General features: G+C 33.2%; 1 protein-coding gene across 1 annotated transcript in view; it reads right to left on the bottom strand.

Annotated features, from left to right (window-relative positions):
• The window catches only part of LOC106873546 (uncharacterized), a 63,201-nt gene extending 53,301 nt beyond the window's left edge, over positions 1 to 9,900 (bottom strand). The window contains exons 1-4 of the mRNA XM_052968603.1: positions 9,865 to 9,900; positions 4,521 to 4,553; positions 2,236 to 2,262; positions 1,896 to 1,928 (exon numbers count right to left, since the gene is read on the bottom strand). The gene's annotated coding sequence lies outside the window, so the exon portion shown is untranslated. The remainder of the gene's footprint in view (positions 1 to 1,895; positions 1,929 to 2,235; positions 2,263 to 4,520; positions 4,554 to 9,864) is intronic.
• Between the last annotated feature and the right edge of the window lie 228 nt (positions 9,901 to 10,128).

Genomic DNA, 10,128 nt, shown 5'->3' with positions numbered 1-10,128 from the left:
TTTTTTTTTTTTTTTCGTGTGTATACTTGTAAGAAAAATCTTTTTTGTCATTTAAGCAACCAATAAAAACACAGATTTCTCAATTTGAAAACGGTTATTTGAAGCTTGAAACTCATCTTAGAGTACCTCGCTGTAAACATTATTATTGAAATGAAAAATTAACCCCCACAAAAAGCCATCTCTACTCATTTTTTCAAATATACACACACACCTATATCACCTGATATAGGTATTATATATATACATACATGTGTGTTTGTGTGTGTGTGTGTGTGTACACTCACCCTCATATCATCTGATATAAGTCTTATTACTCATTGAATAAAAATAAACATCTGTAGGTATTTTGTTGATACAATTACAATTAGTCATTGTTTCCAGAATATCTCAAATTAGTCTCACTACCAACAGACGGAACCTTCTAGAAACACAACTCTGACTATAAACATGCAGTGTTAAGCAATGTTTAAATAAAGAGATCAAACTTATTCAAATTGAGTGCAGAAATAATGAAAGGGAGAAACTGTTTCAGACGAGAAATTTAGTAAAACACAAAGCAATATCTTTAACGGTGTCCGACATAGTTTGGAATGGCAATCTAAGAAATGGAATGTCTTGAAAAGTTTAACCATTTCATTACAATATTTCTGTTGAAGTACACTGCTATTTTATTTTTAACCTTAGACTGTGGCCATGCTGTAGCACAACCTTCAAGAATTTTTAGTAAAATAAATCAACCCCAGTACATATTCTTTTAAGCCTGGTATTTATTCTATCAGTTAATTTTTCAGAATCACTAAGTTACAGGGATGTAAACAAACCAACATCAGTTAAGTGGTGACGGGAAACAAACAGACATAAAGACACACACATACATATATACACACACAACAAGCTTCTTTCAGTTTCCATCTACTAAATCCACTCACAAGGCCCAAAGCTATAGTAGAAGATACTTGCTCAAGGTGTCACATAGTGGGACTGAACCTGGAACTATGTGGGTGGGAAGCAAGCTTCTTACCACACAGCCATGCCTGCACCTATTTCCAATAAATTATGAAAATAATGAAGGATTTACTAAAATAACTTTGGAAAATTACTATTTTTAAATCTCACGAGAGATATTCAGAAACAGTACTTTGGAGTAAAGATTGTTTGCCAACATAACATGGCAGTCCTAGTTTAGGACAAATGTTGCTGTAATTTAGCCCCAGGAGACATCGTCTCCAGCTGGCTATATGACACGATCTGTATCCTTATATTGTTTTGAGCTGAGTGGGGGTGCTAGATTCCCTTGTTTGAAAATATGAGGACACAGATCGTGTCATATAGCCAGCTGGAGACGATGTCTCATGGGGCTAAATTACAGCAACATTTGTCCTAAACTTTGTCATTATGGAGTTGGTGCTTAGAACATAACATGAAATTTCTATGGGAAGTTTTAACTTCAATCATTTTAAAACAGGAAGCTGTTATAGAACCAAGGGCGATCTTGAGTGGATTGGTATTAAAAAGGTTAACTTTTAATATTGATAGCAATTTCAGTTAAACTGAGTTTTTAATGTGAATTCCATCATTATATTTTTGGTAAAGCTACTTTTTATACTGCTGCTCACTTTACACAGGAGCATAAATTAAGAGACACAATTCATAATATTTGCCAGAAGATTTTTATGATTTACCACCATTTCATTAGTCCATAGTTTTTTGTGGATAAAGCTTTTGATAGACTGGCATCCTATCTAGAAAAGGATATGTCTTTCAGTGACTAAAATCTAAGAAATCTCTAAACAGAACCACACCTTCCAATTTGAGACAGTGAGATAAACAGGGAAAATATAAGTATGAAAATACACTGCATGCAATAAGCAGTTTCCGAGAGTGAAAGTACGCACCAATGACATCAGGGAGTGGACGTTCATCTTCTTCTTTTCGTTAAGGTAAAGGAAAGTAAAAAAAATCCAGAGATAGTTTTTTGCATATTTCTTTTTGTTAATAAAAAGTTTAAAGATGTTTATTTAACTGAAAAATTTTCAGTATTCAATTTAATTTTACGGATAATTATTTTTTAAACCAATTAAATATTGTCGAAATGTTAAATTATAAGAAATGGTCATTGAATGAAATGTATCTAACTTTGAGAAAAAAAATCTCCCAAGCAAAAAAAAAAAACCTAATTTGGAAGAAATTTTAATCACTGAAATTAGAAAAAGTCCGGAATCTTAAAATACATACCAATAATATCAGGGAGAGGACACTCCTCTGCTATACAAAGGAAAAACAAAAAAAAAGTTTTAAAAAAATTTAGATTTTTTCTTTTAAACTGGTGTGTGTGTGTGTGTGTGCGTGTGCGCGCGTTTGTGTTTAAAACTACAAAGTTAGCAATGACTAAACTCTTTAACATTCTGTCAAATGTTAATGCTCATTTATTCACATTGTTTTTAATTAATCATGCATTATCTCAAAGCATCAAGGTTATGATGATAGGATTGTTTATTTTTAGAATGACATTGTAGGGTAGGAGTGAGAGGCAGAATCTGGTTGGTTTGAACATCAAACAAAATATCTGAGCTAGATATGGCCAGTTTAAATGCTAAAGGGTGAAAGGGAAAAAAAGAAAGTCTTTAACTCCATAATATTGTTTGCCTTAACACTATTGTTATGAAGACACATTGCCATTAGCTGCTAATTCACAATATCTAAGTGATTGATTCCTATTTATCAAACTGAGAAAACAAAAAACAATTTAAGCCAACAATAAACTGCTGAAATTTTTAGAAGTATAAGAAAAGGACCCCCATCCACCCACACCTCTTCCTCACAATTTTTGAGGACAACCAGTTTAAGCCAACATTATGCTGAACCTATTTTCTTATAAAATATAAATTGAAGTTATAGTTCTATATTTAAGAGATGAGGAATTATGTACATTATTTACATTTGACAGATATTTGTCCTGATCTTGTTTATTAAAACGTTTCGGCTGATATACCCTCCAGCCTTCATCTTGGGGAAATTTCAAACCTGGGTTCTCATTCCTAAAGTACTTTTCGTTATTATTATTATTCAGGTCACTGCCTGGAATCGAACTCAGAATCTTGGGGTTAGTAGCCCATGCTCTTAACCAGTACGCCATATGCCCGTGAGCAATTATGGAGTGAATTTTAGAGCTTATAAATCTAATATTTTCCTATCCTTCCTTAATACAGGCCCCCATATGCTATTCATATCTGCACTTAGTCTGCTTAGAAGGTTGTTGTGTCCTAACATATGTGCTGCTTCTTTTAGTTTTTGTATTTTCCAGTGATGTTCTCTGTCCTTTATCAGCCAAAACGTTGTGTTAACAACAAACAAGATGAGGACAAATATCCATCAAATGTAAATAATGTAAATGTAAATTAAGGTTGTTTTTCTTTTTTTATATCCAAAGAAATACCAGGAATTGTCTGGACATAGTTTTAACATTTGCCATGTTCTTTCACAGCAGCACTAAGAAATACTTCTACACCAAATTAGTTGCAGTTATTTAGAAGTCTTTAAAAAACACAACACTCTCACTCTCACAATAAACAACAACTTTGTGAAAGGTGTTCATTCATCTAAATGCCCCGATTAGATGAATGAATGAATACAGCTTTCAGATGCCCTTTGCCAACAAAATCATTTTCAGAGATAAGTTGGGCAGAGTGTGTATTATGAATAGTTGCTACCAGAAGTAGTGACTTAACAGTCAGGGTTGCTATGTGAACGTGTGTGCATTAACAACAGTTAATGATAACTTCTTTTGCTTTTTGTTTTTTTAACTTGAGGACTTCACATTGAACTTGACCTTTTGTTGATCTCATCAGAGACAAAAGTAACTTGGCTGGGTATAAGGGGAGGCAACCAGCATGGAATTTAATTTCACAGGTTATTTTTGTTCAACACACCAATTCTGCCATCTAATTCTTGTCATACATATATGTGAATACACACACACACACACACATACACACACACACACACACATACACACACAATTTTTGGGATGCAGGTTTTCTTTTAGACATATATTGAAAACACAAAGATTTCTCGAGGTTTTTAAAACAATTTTGTGGGAACATTATCCTCAGTAACAATTGAATATTTTTATTGGTAACATTAGTATTTTTAAATACATTATCAATGTTTCTAGACCCTCAGTGCGAAGGTAAGACTAATGTTATTGGTGGAGATATTAAAACTGCAATCTGCATTTTAATCCTTACTTTTATATGTCATTAGTCAGCTGTTCTTGTTTGTGAATAATGTATGTTGTCTGCATATTTTAGTGTTGTGTTAAGGGCACTGCTTCCATCATTAATCTTTTATAAGCATCACAATTTCATCGTGTGCGTGTGGAGATTTTGTAGTGCACAACTGTGTTGTCAACTGATAAGTTCCTGTCTAGTTTTATGATTTTAATATTTCTAATTTTATAAAAGAGAAAAATTTTGAAAAAGCAAATAAAAAAACTACTTTAACAAATTAGAAGTACATACCAGAAGTGATTTGAACTGCTTCAATTTTCTCTTCTACCAAGAGAGGTAAAATTTATGAAATTAACAAAATTATTATGAATAAGTAGATTACATAAATACAATTTTTCCTTTTCATTTTGGAATATTTATAAAACAATCCATTAAGAAGTAGGAAGCCATGGTAAATATCATGTTTATATTTTTTTCTTAACCCTTTCGTTACTGTATTTTAGATGTTCTGTGTTTCTTTCAATTACTTTAAATATAACAAAGAATTTAGTTATCATTCAGCTAGTGTTAGAAACATAAATTGTAACTAAGGAAGATTTTAATTGAAAACTTATGGAAACAAGACATTTGTATTCAGAGCCAGAGCTGATTTCAGCCGGGTTGGTAACAAAAGGGTTAAACCTATTTTTTCCAGAGACAGTTTTAAAGGATTTAAATGTTATTCGCAGTATACTTCTACAAGTAAATATTATTTTCAGTTATCTCTACTAGATATTTCTTTTCTTTCCACTCTTCAATAGATGAAGAGTCATCTTTCTAAAGTTTAGTTCTGCTCATGATTCTAATCATAGAATATGTGGCAGGTCACCTTGTTTGAATGCCTGACATGCAACACCCCCAAGAGACTGTTTTTCAGTAAACTAGCAGAAGGCATGTGTACGCAAAGTGGACAGAAAAAGTGCTTCAAGGATACACTCAAGGCCTCACTGAAGAGCTTTAAGATCAACCCGGACGCCTGCGAAATGCAAACATAAAACTACCCAGCATGGTGAAGCTGCCCTAGCAGAGGTGTGATCCCCTATGAACAGAACAGGATTGCTGAGGCCCAAAGAAAACACTAACTGCACAAGTCCAAAGCCAATTCTTTGCCTTGGGCCCTAACAGACCACCAGTGCTCTTTCAAAATATCCAAACTGTCTCAGCTGCTAAGCTTTTGGTTTGTTGATGTATGTTGAAATGGGTTTGAGAGTAGGGAGAGGAGCATGCAGACAGCATCAAAGAGTAATTGATTCTGGGAATATTTCTATCTTTCTCTGGCAACAAATGCATATTTGCAGTTACAAAACGATTACCTTATTACTTCATTAATTACAGTGAAATCTCTGCTTGGCTGAGGACATCTAATGTGACAGAAACTTCTCCATGGTTATCTCCCATTTTTACCAAAAGTCTCGAAATAATATTAATCAGTATCTAATAATTTCTAGTTAGATTTTTAGGTTTCTTAAATTAGTTAACACTAAGTTTATACCAGATGATTGGTTGCAACATTTGCTCAGGGGTTGCAGACGGTAAGTCTAGCACCAATAATTGGTGGACTTCATACCCTGCAAGTTCAGAAGAGCTTATACAGCAATGAAATCTCTCACAACAGATTCTTAACAGAAGAAATGAAATCATTAGGCTTCATCTATGTACAGAATACTTCAAATGAGAATACTCCACAATGAGGAGGTCAGTCCAGTAGAGATCTTAACAAATAGCTTGAAAATACAACAGCAGAGACCATGATATTGTATTAATTTCTCCAATCAACACAACTTAGTGGCAAAAGATTACAAGCCCTACTATATATTTTCCACTGACTAAAACTGTTTGATAACATCAAATGACACGAAAACATTTGATCTGCAATCTATGCTAATAATCACAAAGACAGAATAAGAGTTACTTGTAATAAGGAGACTTTCCACCAACAACACAATCTCACATCTTCCTTAGCAAAATACATGAGAGAAATTTAGAAAAATCCCATACTACATGGCTCAACCAAATATGCAACTGTGACACCAGAGCATAACATGGTCCCTTAACCCATTGGATCTTGTCCAACTGTCCAACCTATACCATCATGGAAGGCAGACATAAAATGATGAGGAGATAAAATCTAATCATCAACGAGTCCACCAAAATCAATATACTACTATCATTGGCTATTTATACCAACTCAAGACAATAAAAACTAGATAAGATTACAACCATATTAAAGCTTAACAAATATTCCACTCCTACAATCTTTAAAACAATTATCAGTTATTTTCAATATCCTACGTTTCACTACACATATGGTATCTAGCTACTGTGCTGAATCCTTACATTTTCCTACTATAAATTAGATGCAGTCAATACAAAATCTACCATCATAATAATCTAACCACAATTGATATCAATAAAGCTTTGCACTTCATTTCTTTAAAATAATGCAAAGAGTCTACAACCTGACAAGGGGCTTCAATAAGGAGTCTTTTAATAAAAAGAATTGCTTCCATCTTTCAGCCCAGAAATATAGTCTATCATATATATGACATTTTACTCTTAAAGAATTTCAAGAATTTAAAACTTGATAAGTAGCCTGCCAATGCCATTGCTGAGGAAGTGGTGCATTGCTAAATGGAGGCAGTTTGTGAAATTACAGGGTACCAGAAATTGGGTACCAGTGACAGGGATCTTGCTAATTCCTTCTCAGGAAAGTTCATCTAACAAAAACAACAAAAGCAACACCATTGAAACCATTCAGAATTTTCAGTGAGATCTTTAGATTCTGATTTTAACCATTCACCATTGCCAAATGTAATGCTTAGTTATTTACATGGTTTAAAGTGAATTCTGCATTATCTTGTAGCTTTGAAACTTCAAAGATGTGATTGTCTATCTTCAGAATGACATTGCAGGGTAGGTGTGAGAGGCTGGATCTGGCCAGTTTAAATGCTAAAGGGTTAAAGAGTCCAACATGTGCCATCAGTTTTCTTTCTCTTTGAGCTTTCTTACACATCTTAGGCATCAACTCACATAATATAATTACTTAGTCGCAAATCATTCCTGCATCTCAACTCAACCACCTCCATTGTATGACTAGACCCAATCATTTTTATTTCTTGCTTATTTCCAGTTGCAAAGCTGCCACACAGTAGAAACCATCCATTTCTTTATGCAACTATTTATACTCCTTATTACAGTAACTAGCTTGTTAACAACTAAATAATCATCAAAATAATTAGCTTTCCTCTCTGTTTTCAAGTAAATTATTGTATAAATTTAGAAATCTTTAGTAGCATCTTTCTTTCACTTTAAAAATTCCTGATCAGTAATGGTGCCTGCCAAACAAGATTCACAAAACTACATTCATCTAAGATTCTTAACAGCCTCCATGAATAACATACGTTGCAGCAGAGAGAAGATTCTAAATTAAAATACAAATTTCATTATGATATGAAAAACTCTAGACATTTTGCTTATTGTTCAGAAAGTTTTTATCAATGAAGAAGTTAGAAAGACCACGTAACACTTAAGATAAACATCCAGAAGAAGAGATAAAAATATTTGCATCTCAAAACTGGAGCTGAACCTAATAAAATGGCTCCTTTCTATATTAACGAATTCCCTGACAATTATCTAAGTTGTTTGGTTCTGTTTACAAATATTCTAAAGATGAAGACATGATGCTAAAAGAGTCTCGGATCAGAAATTTCTTCACCAACCTAATAGGGATACAACTTTATAACTGTGGTTGTAAATAAAAAAAATAAAAAAACACAGATAGAAAGAGACAAAAATATAAAGAAAAAGAAATGAAACCAGGAAGCTAAAAACAGAATGCTTTAAAGTAAATTCTTAAATAGTAAATAAATATGAGTAAATATTTTAAATTCACAAGAGAGAGCAGAAAAGCTCCTTCTGAAAGGAAACCAAGGAAAACATGGGAAGAAGTCGTGAAGGCTGAGCTCAAAATAGTAAACCTTATGAAGGAGTTGATGAGGAATCACAAGTGGGGATAAGGTGGGTTGGAAAAAGAACATCTAACCCAGGCAAACAGGGGGGGGGAGTCAGGGTGAGTAGACATGTAATGATGGTGGTGATGATGATCACAATTTAAATCCCTATTCAACCTGCTTGAAATGACAACCAAATTCCATTAACTCACATTTTACAGTCTTAAAACAGTAAAGCATACAAAAAAGATGAGGTGGTCAAAGCTGAAATGTCATCAGAGCTTGAGTTGTAACTAAACAACATCTATATAAGTATCAATCAACTGATAATCACATTTTCTTTTAATCCTAATCCTACACAAATTTGAAGATATCAGCAACCAACAAGACAAGGTTATTATTATCTAATAACATCTCCCCTCATTTATCTCCCCTACCTTTCTTTACCAGAATTATTAATACTATATTGATGTCATTTCTCCTCATTGAAGGTTTAATCTTAATTGAAATTTACTATTCAATTACATTAGGTTAATGTTCACTTTGCTGTTTGTAATTAGCTAATTTTACAAATAAAAATGTCCTTGGCAACAGAAATCTTGTATAAACTTCTCTGTTGCATGCATGGAATAATATCTCTTCATGTTAGAAGCATATCTTGGGAAACAAATGTTGCTTAAATCAAAGATAAAAGACAATTACTCAAATTTATAAATCTTTGGATGCTACCAGAATAGTGCTGGAAATTCTTAGATTAAATAAAGTGAATCCAGAACGAAAAAGGATAAAGGAAAAGGACAGGAACTTCATATTTCAGGAACAGATGAAGATTTAGCCTTAAGCTCAATTGCTTTTGGTTACCATAGGAACGCAGTTATAAAAAGAGAAAAATTGGCAGCTGTTTTAGGTTAGTTAATTTGTATAAAACTCACTTGTTAGCTGCTCTGACGCAACGTGCGAATGAGAAAGTGAATTGACTTGACCTTAATTCATTATTCATTAGTTTGTTTATCAAGGTGGGGAAATATCAGAAACATCAGACAGGGTTACAAATTGATATCAGAAATATTAGCTACGTATTAGAAATGAACTTCGCTGGCATATAACCCTCTCGATCATCTAGCGTTACAATGAAGAATATTGCCTTCAAGTGAGACAAAAAGTTTAAATAGGATCAAGAATAAAAACAATGAAGTTTTCATTGGAACTGTGATAGATATAAACCACAATAATTTTACTCAACAAAAATATTGGTTTCAAGCCTTGACACAAAGAGGTAATTTCAGGGGAAGGAGTAAGTCAATTACATCAACCCCAGTACGCAACTGGTACTTATTATATCGACTCTGAAAGGATGAAAGGCAAAGTCGACCTCAGTAGAATCTGAACATGGAACATAAAGACGGTCAAAATGCCGCTAAGCATTTTGCCCAACATGCTAATGATTCTGCTAGCTTGCCACTTTATTCAACAGAAATATTAAGAAATTTGGTTTCTTACTATTTGGGATAAGTATAGTTTCTTAATATTAAGTCTTGGAGAATTTTAATGACGCAGCAAATGAATATGGATAATAATAAATGGGGTCTTTAATGAATACAAATTAATTAAAACACCATGCATAGCAGCAGTATACTACTACCTACCCTCGGTTACTGGTGGTGGTGGTGGTGGTAGTTTGCTTTCTGGTGGTGGTGGTGGTGGTGGTGGTGGTTACATGATCAAAGTAACCAAGACATGAAGAGGAGATTATTAAAATGATGTTTAATAAAAAGAACAAGGAAAACAAAAAAAAAAATATTCACTAAGAAAATAATCATTTGGTCAAATCAATAGTTTTCCATTAAGACAAGAAGATACATTCTTATATAATAATATTCTAACTATTATCATTTACTACAAAATATTTC

This window comes from Octopus bimaculoides, chromosome 6 (assembly GCF_001194135.2).
Source record: "Octopus bimaculoides isolate UCB-OBI-ISO-001 chromosome 6, ASM119413v2, whole genome shotgun sequence".
NCBI classification, from domain to species: domain Eukaryota; kingdom Metazoa; phylum Mollusca; class Cephalopoda; order Octopoda; family Octopodidae; genus Octopus; species Octopus bimaculoides.
Note: the sequence above shows the minus strand (reverse complement) of the source record. Positions and strands in the feature narration are given on the sequence as shown.